Source organism: Stenella coeruleoalba, assembly GCF_951394435.1.
Source record: "Stenella coeruleoalba genome assembly, chromosome: 18".
NCBI classification, from domain to species: Eukaryota; Metazoa; Chordata; class Mammalia; order Artiodactyla; family Delphinidae; genus Stenella; species Stenella coeruleoalba.
Window position 1 is genome coordinate 69,322,481 of NC_137164.1, and position 19,375 is coordinate 69,341,855.

General features: G+C 40.0%; 1 long non-coding RNA gene across 1 annotated transcript in view; it reads right to left on the minus strand.

Moving 5' to 3' along the window:
• Positions 1-3,653: 3,653 nt before the first annotated feature.
• The window catches only part of LOC307176450, a 145,802-nt gene continuing 130,080 nt past the window's right edge, over positions 3,654-19,375 (minus strand). The window contains exon 3 of the long non-coding RNA XR_013824763.1: positions 3,654-3,959. This is a non-coding gene — a long non-coding RNA (uncharacterized lncRNA). The remainder of the gene's footprint in view (positions 3,960-19,375) is intronic.

Below are 19,375 nucleotides of genomic sequence, written 5' to 3' on the forward strand. Positions count from 1 at the left end.
ACAAACCGGACCACTTCTTGGAGGCATATTGAGGAAATCCACACAGTAATAAAGTAAATCATCTTTCCTTGAAAAATAACATTCTGCCATGCATTTGTTTGGTTACAGAATTTACAAATTGTGACTAGCAACTTGAGGCAACTATCACTGAGACAGTCCATGACTTTGGGTTGCAGTCTCATATTTATACCTTTCAACTTGTGGCAGCAGGAGCCACGGAAGAGTGTTTTTGTTTGTCTGCTTTAAGCTCCTGTCAACTCTTACAGGTTCTGCCCTATCGACATAGAGTCGATTATGCAAGAGCTCATGTGTGCTTTAATCTCCCCAAAGTAATAGCACATCAGGAAGCCACCTGGCTGATCCCCTCACCCCCGCCCCGGGCAGCACACCTGCACACACTGCATCTGACTTTAAGTCACTACAATTTGTGCTTAAAAAGTTGAGCTCTGCAGCCAAATGGCCTGGGTTTTAATCATAACTTGGTCATTTACTGGCTATATGATCTTGATAAGGTTGTTTCATTTTTCCATGCTTCGGTTTCCTCATCTGAAAAATGAGCTAATGACTGAGGTGCTATTAGGATTGGAGTGAATACACCAGACACCAAGAAAGGGCTCAAAGAATAGTAACTAGTTATGCTCATTTTAAATTTCTTAATCCTGTTAAAATAAATAAATAAACAAATAAATTTATTATCCTGTTTATCTGCTAAAACTACCCTTGCTATTATCTGTATAATGCCCAATATTCCAATATTCTCTCATTTCTTATCCTATTGTTTTTTTTTTATGACATGTAATATTTTGGAATGTGATGTTTTTGAAATGTTCTACAACACTGCAGCTTCAATACTTCAGCAATAATATTTCCTTCTGGTTTTCTTTCTTTTAAAACTTCTATCCTCATTCCTGAAATGTACTTATTCCTTATGTTTTTGTTCTTGATCTTTTTCTTCTCAACGCACCTGATCTTTTAAGGCAAAATCATCTACTCTCAGGCTTACAATTACTGCTGTGATTCAGATAATTCTCAAATCTGTGTCTGCCAGCCCACTTAAACCTAATCTTTATTTCTAACACTTTGAGAACATTTCTTCATAAATAGCCACAAAATTAAACTTATAATTTTGACCACACATCTTACCTTCATTCCTCCACTCCCTTTTCAAACCTTGCCTCTTTCTGCGTTCCCCATCTTGGTTAAAGGCACCGGCTTTCATCCTAGATACCCAAGCCAGCAACAAGAGAATCCTATTTAACTCCATACTGTCATTCACGTTTGCTCTCCCAGTACACATTTAGGAGGCAATTATCCTTTACTCCTATGTTCTACCATTTCCAGTTCCAGGGCTTGTTTTCCAGCCTTACTGCCTGTGTCTCCCTAGAGTTCAGCTCTGGTTATTTTCTATCTCCAGTTTAATAACATTTAACAGATTCCCATTTTTCTCAAAGTCTACATTATACAACACCATTCAAGGTCTGTCATTATCTTCCTCCCATTCTGTCCACCATGCAGCCCACACTAGGGTCCCTCCAGGCTGCTCCTTCTGGGGTGTCATACAGTCTCTCGCCTCACGGAATTTTGCTTTTGCTTTTTCTCAGCTTGGCATGTCCTGGTCTCTCCATCTGCAAGGGGAGATCTACGTATTCATTCCTCAATGCACTGCTCAAATGTCTAGTCTTCAGTTAACCTCTCATCCAGCCAAAATTAAACACACAGATTTTGGGTGTTTGCCAGTTCTGACGTTTTTCATACTGTCTTCCTATACTACGTTGCCATCTCGTTGAGGGCAGACATGATATCCTATACGTTTTTGTCTCCCCCGCGCCCCACCGCAATATCTATCACAATGTCTGACAAACACAATCATAAATTCGTGCCACCATGAACACTGGTCTACATCACACAAAACTATCTGATATCAGGCATAGATCTGCTTCTAACTCAAATGTTTTACTAATCCTTGTCTATTTATAAAATTATATTATTTATACTCTGCCTTATCCAAAGGACTTACTGCAACCTAGAGTAACAGATACAAGTAATAGAGAAACATTAAGTATTAAAAAAAATAAGAGTCATCAATGAAAGGGTTGCGAAAATCTAGGATTCTGCCCATTGTGTGCTCAGAGTAACAGGTGGGTACTTTCTTGTCTTGGGTGCCATTCAAGCAAGCATACCCACCATCTGGCAACTTGTCTGCTGAGCTACGTAAACCACACGCCTTTGTTTTACATCATATATTGCCTGCACCACATCTCTGACTCACAGACACTCCCAGATTTCTTCATTTGAAATACACTCACAAAGGGAAGCTACACATAGGACACCCTCCACTGCTGATTAAGCAACAGCCCACCTCCCTTGTTGAGAGTTTACGTTGACCAACATTCTCATTCATGTTTATTAACTATAAAATGACTAAATGGGAACATACTTTCTTTGCTGCTTCCTCATGGCAGATTTTCCTATTTCAAAGATTTTTTTCATCAAATACGATGTTACCTTTATCCTACTACATTGATCCTCAGGAATGTTGGACACTTTTACTTCTTTACCAACACAAGTGTATTTTCTAGTTGTTCAAAGAGAGCTTAAAAAATTAAGATTCATTACCATGTGGCAGGGGTGCCACTTAAGAAATGGTGTAGATGACATAAATAGAATTCTAAGCCACTCAAGTCTCAATGTGTCCCTTTCTATTCTGACACTAATGGTGGTTTTGCTTATGCAGAAGTATTAATTGGATGATTTTTGTGATTAAGGAAAGTTAAGACTAGAAATGCCTAATTAGTACTTAATATATATTTTCCTGGGATTGAAAACAGGGTCTATTTATCTATCCATCCATCCATCAATCCATCCATCATATGCTATCATCCTGCAATATCTATTCTGATGGATCCTCTCCTATGCCCGAGGCCCTCTGCTAAGTTTTTTCCTAATATTACACAATTTCATCCTTAAAGCAGTCCAGGGAGTTAGCTATTATATCTCCCATTTAACAGAGAAGAAAACCAATGCTTAGACAAGTTAAGAAAGCACCCATGATCACACAGTAAATATGTCCTAGTGCTGGGATTCTTGTCTTGGGTTTTACTGGCTCCAAAAGTGTGCTCTTAACAGCTCCACTCTGCTGTCTTCTAAACATAGTGCAACTGTCCTCTGCAAGCTGAATATTAAAATATAAAACCTCCCCCTCTGCCACTAAGTGTATTTTTAGGAACAGTCTCAAATACATTTGGGGTTGATTTCAAAACGTTGTTCTCAAGATTGCTGACTTTGAACATCTCTCCTTCACTGACGCCCGTCTCGTATCCCTTCGTTTCCTGCCCTTTACTCCTCTTGGCTGCACCTTGAATGGTTATGCAGCCCGGGTGAGAGCTGTCAGAGTCCGACTACTCCTGAAGCCTGGAAGATCCAGAGTGGGTGCTGCTTGGGCGTTCTCGCTCCCAGGAAGTTCTTTGCTTGCTAGAAACAAAAATCTTACACAATGATATCTAGTTATATTTTACTAATTTCATTTGGCTCACACCAACAACAACAGTATTAGTAACTAGTATTTATTTAGCACTGACAATGCGTAGGGCTCCATACAGGGAACTCCTTCATCCCCAGGACAAGCTAATGGCATAGGAATGACCACTATCCCATTTCACAGATGAAGTGAGAGCCGTGATGATGTAAAGAGGCCATGAACTGGCACTTTGCCCAGTATTCCTTCCTTCCACTACCTCTTGCTACTGGTAATGGTAGCTGTAAAAGATTGTACAGTTGGGCTTCCCTGGTGGCGCAGTGGTTGAGAGTCCGCCTGCCCATGCAGGCGGGTTCGTGCCCCGGTCCGGGAAGATCCCACATGACGCGTAGCGGCCGGGCCCGTGAGCCATGGCTGCTGAGCCTGCGCGTCCGGAGCCTGTGCTCCGCAACGGGAGAGGCCACAACAGTGAGGGGCCCGCGTACTGCAAAAAAAAAAAACAAACATTGTACAGTTGTGATTAATCATGATTTACTGACTGGCAACTGTCTTTTCCTGAAAACACCCTGCTCTCTTGGCTTGGGGGACTCCACTTCTCTGGTTTCCTCGTCTCTCTCCAATCGTTCCTTCTCAGCCTCCTTTTCTCGAATCTCTTTCTTTATCAAACCACAGGGCTTCTCAGGAGGTCGTCACGGTGTAATAAAATAGACTCTGCCCTTCCCACACCTACATGTGTGGTTGCTAACAGCCATGATAGGAGGCTAAGGGCTAAATAAAGAAAAGGAGTTTTAATTCCCAATTTGCCAGATGAACTTTGGGTTTGGACAGTGGAGAAATCAGAGGTAAACTTGGGGTGAATTGTTTGAGTGTGCTGTGAATGGCTTTATCACATGAGAAAAATATTGAATAGCCTTCAGTTATGCAATAATATGTTATTTATCTATTCTAGGCATTGTTCTACTCTCTGATAAACCAAAATTATTGAACATAACCTTTGTCTTTAAAACATCCACAATCTAACAGAAACACAGAAACACATAATTACAAATCAAAATAGAAAAAAAAAAGACTTCTAAAATAGAGCTCTAAAAAAGACACACTGGGAGCACACGGAGAGGGTGTGGAGCAAAGGGAACCCTCTTGCACTGTTGGTGGGAATGTAAATTGGTACAGCCACTGTGGGGAACAGTATGGAGGTTCCTTAGAAAACTAAAAATAGAACTACCACATGACCCAGCAATCCCACTCCTGGGCATATACCCGGAGAAAACCATAATTTAAAAAGACACATGTACCCTAATGTTCACTGCAGCTCTATGTACAATAGCCAGGACATGGAAGTGACCTAAATGTCCACCAACAGAGGAATAGATAAAGCAGATATGGTACATATATACCATGGAATATTACTCAGCCATAAAAAGGAACAAAATTGGGTCATTTGCAGAGACGTGGATGGACCTAGAGACTGGCATACAGAGTAAAGTAAGTCAGAAAGAGAAAAACAAATATCATATACTAACACATATATGTGGACTCTAGAAAAATCATATCGATGACCTTATTTGTAAAGCAGAAATAGACACAGACGTAGAGAACAAATGTATGGATACCAAGGGGGGCGTTGGGATGAATTAGGAGATTGGGATTGACATATATACACTAGTGATACTATGTATAAAATAGATAACTAATGAGAACAGACTGTATAGCACAGGGAGCTCTACTCAGTGCTCTGTGGTGACGTAAATGGGAAGGAAATCCAAAAAAGAGAGGATATATGTACATGTACAGCTGATTCATTCTGCTGTACTGCAGAAACTAACACAACATTGTAAAGCAACTATAGTCCAATAACAATTAATAATAATAAAAAAGATATACTGGGAGCACAAAGGAAAGAGTGGTTAATTTACACAGACTCCCGGGTCCCAGCCAGCCCAACCCCACTGTTGGGGAGTAGACCTCAGAAGGCTTCATGGAGGAGGTGACTCAAGGGGCCCTTGTAGACAGTAGCATGTGTTAGGGATGAAGGGCTTTCAAGAAGGAGTATGCCTGCACTTTAATATCTCTATTATTGTGATAGTTAGTCCAGCAGGAACTTGTGCTGGTTATTCCTGAAAGCCTCTAACTTTTCTCAAGTTCTGCGTGAGCAGATGGGAGCAGAGCATTTATTTGCAATCCATCAGAATACTTGTAGAGAGCATTAAAAATATATGCAACAATCTAAGCTAAAGCTTATTAAATAAATGTATAGTTAGAGATGGCTAAAGCCAGATTTTATAAATATTTCAGTAATATTCAAACCAAATGAGGGTACAAAGGTATCCCTATTCACCTGGTAAAGGAAGAGGCTTTCAGAGTTAAAGTGACTTACTCAAGGTCTTAGGGGAACTTAGTGGTTAGAATCTGACCTTGGGTATATTGATCCAAAATATATTCTTTCCCCTAAATTATTTTCCTTCTTCTTTTCTTCTGTAATATCATATTTTGATGTCTGCCAATCTGGTGAACTGAATTGCCACTAAATGCATTTGTTTCCTTCTTCCTCTCTCAGATACCAGTTTAATATGTCGTAGAATATATGAATCATTCTTTAAAAGTCTTGAATTGTAAATTGATGGGGAAAAAGTGGCAGACTGCAAATCAATAGCTTATCAAGGTCACATAACATAAGTACCCTACTTTGCATTTTCATCCGTTTATTTCTTTTAAAAGTAATCTTCCCTGCCTTTCCGGCACACTGTGAACTTAGAAAAATCTCCTTCATGAACAACAGCAGTGCCAAGAGGTGAGCTACGAGGATGAGCTAGAAATGTTTAGAAATGAGAGGGAAGAATTTAAAGCCAGAGCGGAAGGCAGAGTTGGGGTTGATGGAGGAGGTATCACCACAGACAGAGGTAAAGAACTTTAAGACATAATGTTTGAGACGTAGAAGCTATCCTAATTACGCTGCTTTAGAGTTTTGTTGCTTCTTAAGTATTCACTAACTGACAATCCAGCCAGAGAAATGCCCTTCTCACTCCTAGGATCAGTCCAACGGCTATTTCATGACTCAGGAGAACCTGAGAATGAGCAAGGAGTAAGATCTCCTCCATCCAGTGAAGTTAAGAGGAGAGACCGAATTCAGATACCCATCTCCATCTCTTTCTGGCTCTAAGTCCCTGGGTAAATGATCTAAGCGCTAACTAACTCTGTTTCTCCATCTGCAAGTAGTAAGTATGACAGTAATTCCTCTCCTGAAGATACCATACTCATTCTCGGTACCAGCTGCCTGCCCCTCCTCTCCACCTGGACATTGAACAGGCTCATCATTTCAACAAACTCTGCATCTCCCCTCTCATGCCAGCTCTCTCGAAGTTTCCCACCTTAGTGACTGACAGCTCCATCCTTCCAGGTGCTCAGGCCAAAAACTGCAAACTCAGCCTTTCTCATCTTTAGCCAAGTCCTGCTGTCTCTACCTTCAAGCCATGGTTGACCACCTCTATTGCTACTGTCTTGCTCCAAGTCACTGAATATAGATCAACTGAATTTCCACAACAGTCTCCTGCCCATCACTCTTACTTCTGCTCTCACCCACTTCAGCAGTGAGAGTAACTCTTCCAAAACATGTCAGATCAAGTCACTGCTCTGCTAAAAACCTTTCAGAGGCTCCCATCTCATTCCAAGTAACAGTCAAAGTCTGTATAATTGACTGCAAGGTCCCATCCGCTTTGGTCTTCCGTCATCTCTCCGACCTCATCCATCACCTCCCACCTCCCCCTTGCTCCCAACTCTGCCACAGTACTGTCCTTGCTGTTCCTGGACAGGACCAAGCAGCCCCCACTCCGGGTTTCCACACGTGCTCTTGCATCTGTGGAAGACACCCACATAGCCCCTGGACCCCTCCCTCTGAGTTTCACCCCTTCTCTGGGCTTACCTCATACCATCCCCTTTCCCCTTTCCACTTCACTTTTTACCAAAGCATGCCTCACCACTGAATATGCGGTATCATTTTTAAATTTAGCTTACTTTTTGTCTGACTTCCCCCACTAGAGTGAAAGTTCCATGAGGGCAGGGATCTTTACCTGTTCTTTCTGCCACTGAACCCCCAGCACCTACAACAGAGCTTAGCAAAATGAAGAGCTCAAATTCCCGAAAAACATGAATGAACCTGGAAGATCATCCCTGGTTCAACCCCCTGAGTTTGTAGATGAAATATACCTGAGCTCCTCTTAGCTGAAAGGCCAGTCAGATGTGAGAATCTTCTCTGATATCATTCTGCCTCCACGGTTTCATAGAAAGTCTAGCAACTATGCTTAATGGTGGTGACACACGAAAGAAGGAAGTCTATGAGAAACTGGATTCTTGCAACCTTGCATTTACATCATGCTGACTTTTAATGTGTTTCTGATTGGTTTCCTGTTATGTTTTTAAACATCTTCAACCATTAGACTATGCAGTTCCATATGTGACAACAAAATAGTAGATAGTATTCTATTTACACTAGGTACCTAGAATAATCAAATTAATAGAGACAGAAGGTGGAATAGTAGTGGCCAGGGGCTAGGAGGAGGGGAAATGGGGAGTTGTTTAATGGGTGCAGAGCTTCGGTTTGCAAGATGAGAGGAGTTCTGGAAGTGGGTCGTGATGATGGTTGTACACAATATGATTGCAGTTAATCCTATGACACTGTACACATAAGAATGGTTAAGATGGTACATGTTATGTTATGTGCAGCTTAACACAATTAAACATTAAAATTTAAATTAAAAAATCAGTAGGTGATTTTCAACATTTTTTTCTGAAATGGCTAGGTATTACATTTCTATCTTCAAAGAGTTCAGAATTATTCTCTCAAGTTATGTAAATATTTTATTGACATATACACATATATGTGTGTCAGACACATTAAATGCATATTATTCACAAATTATAAAAGTTAAAGGTTTGATATCTCCCCAGTGGTGTACAGTGGAATTTGGAATCACATTTGTTATAGTCAAACAGCGTGTAGAAAAGACTCCAAGAGTCAGTAAAGCTTTAAAACACTGTTTGAGTGCGAGAACTAAAATTTTCCAAGGTAAAACTTTCACAGTGCAAAACTAACAAAACTCTAATCTTCACATTAACAAACAACAATTACAAACCTAAAATAACAAATCTTTTAAAAGTAAAATGTTGAATTCAATAGCAAAGTGATTTGAGTTACAATAATAGATTCATATGCAAATTTTTGAACCACATATATAGAGAAATCAGTGTGCTGGCATCCACTCTAAACTGGTATTAGGGACACATATTACCTGAAAAATCATGTTTTTAAAATCTACTTAAATTTTAACTATGCAGCTCTTTATACTCCCCCTAAATCAAGTTAATTACCATTTATGTGCCCGACTCGTACATAATAGGCAACATTTTCTTTATCATCATTAAATCTGTCTCTTGACTAAAGTGCCGTGCTTACTAAGTGAAATAACTGGGACATAAGAAATTCATATTGTAAAAGCTGCACCAAGTCAAAATATTCTGAGATATACGGAGGAGATTATTTAACAAGAAAATAAAAAGTGACGCTTTAAGAGAATGAGACAAAGATTAATCTGATGACTAACAATTGCCATAATTCAAGATAAAACAGGTTGCAGGCAATTTTCTAGAGACGAAAATGTTTAGAATATAATGAATGTTTCCATCTTCTGTACTATTTTGTATACCCTGTCATTCTACCTCCACCTAAGTCACAGAGATATTTCCTTTCTAGGATGCTATTCTCAATTACAAAAGATACGCATTTCATCAGCATGCCTGGCACTGTATCTTTTTCAATGAAAATTCATTTACATATCTCATATCTAAATCAGATGGTATTTCAGAGAGAATCTGAATAAGATATATTTATGGATACAGTTCATACTAATGTAAAAATTTTAAATTTGTCAGCGAGTCACAGCATCATACCTTCATCAGAAATTTCTCCATATTGTTAGAGGGGGAAAGTACAGGAAGTCAAGTTAGAAAGAGACAAGGATGAGACAGCCAGGGTCACTGATTCATTTTTACAGAAAATTGGCAGAATATTTAGTTGGAAACTTAGTAATGTTAATTTAAACTATTAAAATAACCTATTAGTGCTTAAACACAGATTTCCCCTTACCCCAGCTCATTTAGATGTCTGTGTGTCTGGTTTATGTTTCTGCCCTTAGAAAGGCAGTACATAGAGAATAAAATGTAAGTTATTGAAAAGAATAGCCTGACCGCATATAATTATGGAGCCCATGAACTATTTTGCTTATCAGCCTGACATAGTGGAAAGCGACAGTGCAGTCAAAGTACTGTAGAACTGAGAACCAGAATGCTTCATTTCAGCTGAGGGCAGAGAAGACGTGAAATGATTTCCTGGTAACGAAACTGGTAAATCACAAAACCAGGATTCCAGCCCTGGTCTGCCAGACTGCAAAGCCCTGAGCTAGCTACTGCACTGAATACATTTCCATTTCCTGGTTACTGCAGATTTTTCCTTCTCATCATATTCTGGCCAAGCTAGGCTATTTTTTCTGTTCAAAGAGTATCTGATGTACTATTTTTCAAATGAGCTAAAGATAATAAGATCCAAGTGATGCTTGGTCTATTAGTGCTGCAGAACAGTGTTTCTCAAACATTAATCCTTTAAAAAAATGCAGATTCTGATTCACTAGGTCTGGGGTGGGGCATTCCCAGCAAGCTCCCAGGTGACACTACTGCCGCTGGTCCAGAGACCACACAGAGCAGCAAGGCTCAGGGAAGACCCTGATCTATTTTCCGCTTTGGGATTTGAATGAGGTTGACTAAATTGCTAAACTGGGTGTCTACATTTACAGCATTAGCTGCACATCCAACACAGTGATCACCTGCAAGCTGAAAAAAAAAACCAGATGAAGATATGAAATAAAGTTCTTAGCCAAAAGAGGTTTCTATGGTTTCTGGAACTACTCCAAACAAATGGAGCCAGTGAATGAGCAAGAAAATCTGGACACACTTTTATTGTGTCCTATAATTTAGGATTCACTTTTCTTACTGCAGTCCCTCTGACATTTTCTTAATTATTTTTGATTCTTCACCCACTCAGAACAGGATATCTTCCAAAAGGAGGACAAGAAGCTCTTCTCCTCCAACACAAAGTTTAAGAAAATACACCTTTCACCTATTGTATAGAACAAGGAACTATAATCAATATTTTGTAATAACCTATAAGGGAAAAGAATCTGAAAAAGAATAGAGATAGATAGATAGATGATAGATAGACAGATAAACTGAATCACTGTGCTGTACACCTGAAACTAACATGACATTGTAAATCCACTATCCTGTAAGAAAGAAAGGAAGGGAGGGGGGGTGGAGAGGGGAGGTGAGGGGAGGAAGAAAGAAAGAAAATACACCTTTACAAAATGTCAATGGAAGCAAGAAAGTGTTCCAAAAGCACACCATTAAGATTGAAAAGTCTACAATATAATTTCACAAGGAAAATACAAAAGATATTTTACTCTAATTAGGAAAAGACTCACTTTTTCAAAGAAACACTCCCCAGATGTGCTGTTTCGCAATGGAACTTTAACACAATGCATTTACCTCACAGCACAGCCTATCTCAGGGATATTGCCAGAAATGCTGGCCATCCCCTGGCACCTGCATTATCATTTTTTTTATCAGCATCATGAGGAAGAAAATCCCTCTTATAGATAACATACCTAACTCTCAGCAAGATTATGAACTGGCACTCAGAGGTTACAAATAAAGTATCTCAGAGGTTACAGCAATCCTAATCCAAGACAGAAGAAAAAGCATATGGCCAACCAAATGCAGTCATTCTGGTGCCCCAGCTACTCCCTGCTCCAAAAACCACGCTTTCCCCAGCTCAGCTTTACATAATAAGGACTCATCTGCACTTGAAAAGCACACTCTCCCTTCCTACCTGTCCTGTAACACTGCCCAACCAAAATCAATCTTTTCAGCAAGGTTGAGAGTGGGTATCTGCCTCCGTAGAAATAACAGACCAATTTTCTGTGCCTCCCACTGCATCTGTTTCCTTGTTTCCCTTTTTGCACAGAGCAGCGTCGTAGAAAGCACACAGTTTTCAAGTCTGGCAGCTGCAGCCCCAGTTCTCCCCATCTAGGGACCACTCTTTAAGAGTTGCTATGGAGGACACAGAAGCAGAAGGAAGGTAAACCCCTACCCCAGAATAACATATGGAAATTCCAAAAGGATTGAAGAATCAAACATCAGTAGGAAATAAGTGACACTGGAAGAAGCAACATGCAAGAAAAAATTTTACCCTCTTATTGGGGAAATAGTATCAAAATATACAGTAGTGAAATGGCCAAGGTCTAGAACAGGAAAAGCACTTCTACAAATCATTAAGAGAAAGGGGACCAACATATAAAAATGGGCAAGGCTTCTGAAAAGATAATTCCCAGGAAAAAAAGAAATGCAAAGGCCTGGTGAACATGGGTAGAGATTTTCAATCTCACCAGTAATCGGGAAAATACAGATTAGAAGAATTAGAGTCTATATTTCCCACCAGATTGATAATAACCTAACGGCTGGAAGATTGCAGAGAAAGGGACGCTCTTCCACATCCTGCTAGAAGATTCCATCTCTCAGGGAATCCAACATCTGTTTTTTTCTGTCACATAGAGAGGACAGACTACACACATGTATGAGCCATCCTTCAAAAATGAAGTACAACTGCAAATTCCATATGCCTTTACCCCAGTCCACAGAAATCATAGGAGTCACTTGATATCTTCACTGTCCCAGGGTTGTCCACACAACCCATGCAGCCAAACATGGAAGCCCTGTTCTTCCCCCGCCATAAAAAAGACTCTTTAGAAGAAACAACAATCAAGTTAAAAGATGCAGATTTCTTTGTTGGGGAGCAATCAAAAGGAACTGGGAAAACTAACAAAGACAGCTCCAGAATCCCACTGGAGTTACACTACTGAGAAAATATCATTTGTCCACCTGCTTTGCTAATTAGAGCTCAAAAACTTCAAGATGAAGATAGTCTATTTTTTCCATTATTAAAAAAAAATCCTTTCCATGAGTAGCAGCCAAACTGTCCTCCCATTACCTACAGAACAATCCACTTAATGAAGAAGGAAAGTGTTTGTTTAGAGCACATTGAGGATAGACAAACCACTGGAGACAAGGTTCTGCCAATGAGAATCCCGAAAGCTCTGATCCAGCAAACAGCTCCTGCCAGGAAGTCTTATTTTTAGTTAGGAAATAATTTTCTACAAGCCATGTAAGTTTTGCTTGCTTTGTATTTAAGATTTAAATAATCTTTGTTCCTGGCAACCTCAAAATGGAAAATATACTAAACGTTCTCTTCAGGCTCTAAGACCCCAAAGTGGGATACAGTGGCATTTGGTGATGGGAAACCAAACCCCTGCCCCTTCCATTCATTGGCCTGCATTTCAAATCTAAAGCATTTGTATAATGAGCATTATCAGAATAACCTAGTTTGGGAGGCTAAAATAAAATAAGATACATGTAAAACATTTGTAAACTGCAGAAAGAAGTTTTGAGCACACAGAGTTCCTAGCCCGTCTTGCCCCCATCTCTTCTTTCTCCAGTATTCCTCAGGCAATAGAAAAAATATTACATGTAAGCACAATATTTAAATTTTTATTTACATCTTAAATATATTTAATATTTTACAACACGTAAATCTGTAATTTTGAAAATAGGCAGAGCCAAGCCCTGACCACACCATGAAGTGACATGGTAGCATCTCCTCTGGGTATATCCACTATGCATACTTAACCTTTGTCCTTTGTTCAGTATTTTGCTTGGAAAACTATTTGCTCAACCAATCCTACCTTTTTAGAGTACTGTTCCTTCCAATGTGTGCCAGACTGCTAGCTTTCCCTCCAAATCAGTTCTCTACTCTTGCCCTGGGCACATGGCTGCACAGCTAGAGACCATGCTTCCCAGCCTCCTTTGCTCTTAGGCATGTTGTGACTAAGTTCTTGTCAGTGGAAGTGAGTGGAAATACATGCCACTTCTACACCTTGGCCATTGAAGCTTGGTGATGCACTCTACCATTCTTTCTCCCATTTCTCACAAGCTAGGACAGAGTTATAACAGTGACTCAGCTATAACCTTGAAGATGAGGACAAAGCCCAGAGGAGACAGAGCAACAATATGGAAAGAACCTGGGTCTCTGAATGACCTCCCAAAGCAGAGCTAAGCTATCAAAGTAAATTGGCTGGACTATTACATTAAAAAAAATAAATTTCTATCTTCTTTAAATGACAGTCATATGGGGTCTCTTTGTCATTGCAGTTTAATCACTACCTTAATAAATGCAAAAGAAATCAATTTGTTCAACCAAATTCTGCTCTTTAGAAATGCTACCTTTTCCAGCAGTAACTACATTTCAATATGAACTTCTGGCAACTCAAAAAAGTTTTAAAGTCCAAAACAGATTATCTAAGTTTTATAAACCCAAGCCATTGGTGAAAAATAAATGTCTAGGCCTGACATTTATTTATAACAACAACTGATTGAATTATTTAACTAAAACTAATTAAGGAGGGAAAAGGACCAACTTCCAATTATTGCTATAACATAAGCTGGGGTATCAGTGTGGTAAAATGGAAAGAAGGAAGGCAGACTATGGTTTAAATACAAGACCTCACAAACACTAGGCATGTTAGTTAATTTCTCTGCGTCTTAATGTAATGTAATGCATGTAATACAGGGATAAAACAATCCAGCACATGATGTTATAATAAATGTTCAGCCTAGAAATGGTAAATAGTAGGCTGTCAGCAAGAGTGTAGCTACTAGCAGTAGTCCTTTAATTAATAAACATATTTATATACAACAGCTGTAAAGAACAGCCCTTCTCACTGAAATAATAAAATTCTTTAACAACCACACTGATGAGAATGCTTTCATTTCAAGTCCCATTCTGGTTCCTCTTTTTGGATTGTCTAGACTCAGATGATGCTCTTGACTGCCTCTCCTGTATCTCATCCCATACTGTCTGCACTGAGATGTTTTCTTCCCCATAGAAGCCACACATCATTATATTTAGAAAATGCTAATTCTTTATCTACAATTACTTCAAAGTTTCCTTTAAATTCTAAGTGTTTAATGAGGGTGCTGCTAAGGAGGTTTGCATCCTTCACGTGTTCTGTAAAATCTAAGCTGGTACTTATTACTTTGGGACAGGATTTCCTTGTAATTTGTGTAGTGTTGTAGATCTGCACTGGGTCAGAATTATTCTGCATTTTGGGTTCTGTATTTGGTCCCGAGTTCTTCTTTAACTGAAAAGTGTAACTTGCGGTATGGGTGTGAGGTGAAAGCCTCACCCCCAATGCACAGGAAGAGGGAGACAATGGTTCTCCCTATGCAGCACCCACATCCTCCCTGCTTACTCAGAATTCTACTTTTTGACCAATTCACACACACCACTGGGTGAGCTAAAAAAAAAGAAAAAAGGAACTAAAACACAGAATTCTAAATGAAACAAAAATTCTTTAAAATTACATTATCGAACTAAAGAGTTTTGAAGCCTTATGCAAAACAACAGATGAGACAGCTGAGTGTAAAATTATCAGATGAATCTATATGCACTATCTTGAGTCCTTCAGATTTTTCATGCTATGGCATGCAACAAGCTGAATCTTTTAACCACCCTACAAATTAGGGTGTCATGTGATCACTCGTTGATTAGTGAGGCACAACTGGTTTAAATATATTTTCTTCTCAAATAAAGGATAGTGAAAATAACAGTGAAATGTGCCTGATCTGGTGCAGTGAGGGGGACTATTCCCCAGTCCCAACAGAAGCTGAGGGTACTGGTCCATTATTGTGAATAACCTAAGAGTCCTATCTAAGGAAGAAACATGTTTCCGTGAACACACAAGCGCACGAGGAAAAAGATTTAACGTATCTGAACCAGGGAATGAAATACCTTCACAGTGATAGCCCTTCAAAATCGTGGCAGAAAAACCACCAATTTGTCCTTATTATATAAAATGTAGAAACTATGAGCTATCTCTAATCAATGTCAAAGGAAAGAAAGAAAAAATGTTATCTCCTGCTTAGGGAATGGCACCAGAGATATTTACTTCATCTTCCCTTCACAAATCCCAACCAGCAGAGAAATCGGCCTTGTGTGTGTGGGCCCCTTCTTTAAGTGATCCCTAATGCTTTCTTCTGCCTGCCTAAGCTTGAATCATGTCTAAAAAATAGACATGATGCTACCTGAACCACCTCTCTTAAAGGTTACTGTATGAATTGCTCCAGAAGAGTAATGCAGGTATGTCCGGTCAACCTTGCAGCAATATGTAAATATAAGCACTTTTGTTAGAACCTATTAAAACATAGTAATCTTGCGTAACTGAAATTTTATGCCTGTTAATTATCAAGATGACTAAGCTCTGGAGACCTGCTGTACAACATTGTACTCATAGTCAACAATATGTATTTTACACTTAAAAATGTGTTGAGAGGAGATCTTGTGGTTAGTGTTCTAACCATAACAAAATAAAAATTTTAAAAAGAATCAGTTACTTAGAACACATAGAGAACAATTATTGGAACTTTCTTTAAAGTATTTCTGGTGAGTGTTTACAAAACGTAGACTAAGTTGCCCCAAGTAAGGGACCATGTTAGTTTTATCCATATTTTGGATGACAAGGGCTTGGCAAAGTGCCCAGCATACAGCAGGCATCTGATAGAATGGTTACTAGATGAAGAAATGAATTAACTAAATAAGTAATAACATCTTAGGATTAGAAAAAATTTCCCATAATCTCTAACTTAACTACCATTAATATTTTGATATAGTTTTTTTCTAGCTTTTACTCCTACAGGACCCTCATGAAAAATAATTTGTGTAAAATGAGAATAATAGCTAAGGTTTATTGAAAGCAAACTATCCATTAGACTAAATGAACACCTGACACCATTATATCATTTAATAAACACAACTGCATGTGTTAGGGGCTCCTTTCATGCTCAGAAAACAAATATGAGATTTGAGATATGGATTTAAAGTGTCATTTGGTGTCCTAAATTTGGCTTTTGCTCAATATTCAGGGACTAACCCATGTGCACAAGAGATCCATTTTATCCAATTTAAAAGTGTAGTAAGGAAAACATTAATTTAGCAGCTTACAATCAATTAAAACCGTATGCCATTTTCTTACTTCTTAAAAAACATGCAATTGAACATAGTGTGTAAAACATTGTAAATATTTTGTTTTATTCCTTTCGTTTTAAAACAGATTATGTAACAGATGGATATTATCATTTTCCTTTGTCTTAGAAAAGAATTGAAGCACAGAAAAGTCAAGTAACTTGGCCAAGATACCCAGCAGGCTAAAGAGCGAGTTATTCCCAGGATTCATCTCTCCTTAATCTCTAAGCTACTACTTTTGCTACATACCCTCTCAAAAGAAGTTACTAATCATACTAAGTGTGAGAATTGAAAAAGCAAAGAACCATCCACATTAAAACTTACACTACCTTGCAGTCCTGGTAATGGTGTTATTAAGATTTCCAAATATCAATTAGTCCTCAAATGTTGAACTAACAAAGGGAAGCAAACAATGTTCCACAAATGTGACTGCGTCAACTTTTTAAAATCAAGACAAGTTGGCAAACACTCATTTGCAAAGGCACTTGAAAGAGATAGAGTTGGCACTGGCAGAGAAGGCAAAGCAAATTTGTATACAGAAAAACACAGATCCCAGTTATCCTTGGGGAAAAGTGAGGAAATGTCATTTCCAACTTTCTTAGACAACTTATGACCGACTCTCATATGTTTTAATCAGTCAATATTAAATTGTACGTACTCCATTTGCAGGGCACTGTATTCAGCATTATGGGCTATAGAAAGAAGTAGAAAACATTGTCCCTGTCTTTTAGACTCTTAGAAATTATTAACGTGTACTTCTTTACCAACTAAAGTAAAATGAGGGAACAGATAAAATGAGGAAACGTTGCAGATGTGCCTTATTACAGAAGTTTAGGGAACATATACCCTCTTAAGATTTTCAAGCCTCAAACAAGAAGATAGAGCTGGGAAACTGACTTAATAAATTCAGTATAAAACCAAGCAGGCCAATGTGACTCTAGCCCAGGGCTTGTGAAAGGAATAAGTGGAGGCTAGGTTGGCAGAGGAAGGCTGGGGACAGATTACACAGAGCTTTGGACAGCAGGTTAGATTTGCACTTAATTTGTCAGGAAATTGTGAGCTCTCTATTTTGAACCAAGAACTAATAGAATCAAAGCTGTGTTTTAGGATGATTTCAGGTGAAACATACAAAACATATTGCCTGCAGAAAGACATACGGGAAGCAAAGAAAAACGTGCAGTCTAGTCTCCCGTGATGTAAAAAATGACTGAACAAGATGAGTAGTGGGAAGAAAAGAGAAAGAAGCATTAAAGGAAAGAAGCCTTGAGACCTGCTGACTGACCACATAGAAAGCAAAGCAGCTGCTGCCAAACATCGACTTTCAAGCCTAGATGATGAGGACGGGGCAGATAACAGAGCCACTGCTGCAACCGGGATCACTGAGGGGGCCCAGGCAGGAAAAGAAACCATTTCGCTCTGGAGAAGAGTTCAAGGAACAGCAGCACATCTCTATAGACACAGGTACTGTCCATGGGACACAGATGGCTGGAGCTGTGGAAACGGAGGCCGGAAGGGAACTGAAGGCCTGAAGGTGAAGATGTAAGATTTGCAGCCCCTGAGATTTCCAAGAAGGGTAGGAAGAACTAGCAAAGGGCTGAGAGCTTACCCTCCTGTTATTTCCTTCCTTGGGAGCAAGGGAAAGAAAGAGACTGTGAAGAAGAAATGTTTAGAAAAGTAAAGAGGACCTTGATAGTATACCGTTGTTACCATGGAATGAGAAAATTCTGAGCCGGTCAGATTCCGCAACCAGAAAGAAACTGGTGATCCTGCAGAGAGCAGCTCTGCAGAATGATGGTAGCAATAGCTGAGGATCAAGGGTACAGCAGACAGTGAAGAATGGAGGCTAAGTGGGAAAAATCACCAACCACTCAGATAGTTACAGTACTGCAGCAGAGTACTGAGAACAGCGTGTGTGTGTGTGTGTGTGTGTGTGTGTGTGTGTGTGTGTGTGGGCACGAGAGCCCCCCCACCCCATCCCCCAATTCCTAAGCAGGGTTGAGGAAGACAAGGGTCCTGAGAAGCTCTTCCATGTCGCTTGAACTCCATGGTGAGAGTAAAGATCTGAAGAGGACTTCTTCAGAGTGAGAATGCAGTAGCATCCCCTCCTCTTCCTCGTGAGAAACCCGAAATGATTCCAGAACCCATGATTGTGGACGGGCTGGGGGAAGGGCTGACGGCCCTCTTTGAAGGCAGACCCAGGGTGACCTGAGCTCCCAGACTCATTGGGGCAGGGAAGCATAAGCGCTCCCCCTAGACCAGGCAGGAGCCAGGCAGGAGCGAGAAGGGGCCTTGGCCCGTCCCTGTAAGCCTCCCGGGGGAGCAGACCCCTGCAGAACAAGGTGGGAGCCATCGTGGCCCAGGGTCTGGGAAGAGACCACCTCCACGAAGAAAGAAGCATGTGTTCCACGTCAAGCCAACTCTGGGAGGGAAAGCCTGCGCAAGCACCATCGGGGAGGAGGGTGAGCTTGAACAAGGGCCAAGACGATGGGAAAGCAGCAGAGCTGGGCCACACCTGTCTTATTACCCTCTTACCTCCACCCCCAACCCTGCCAGGGAGGTAAGTGGCTGCTGCCAAACGGAGGAGCTGAGCAAGGGGGCAGCAGCCACCATTTCCTGGGACACAGGCGTCCAACTGAAGCACACCTGACCTGGGAGAAGTCCAGGACTGAGTTAGGGCGCCTGTTTAGAACTGGAATTATTCACGTGTTGTGCACATGCTTTTT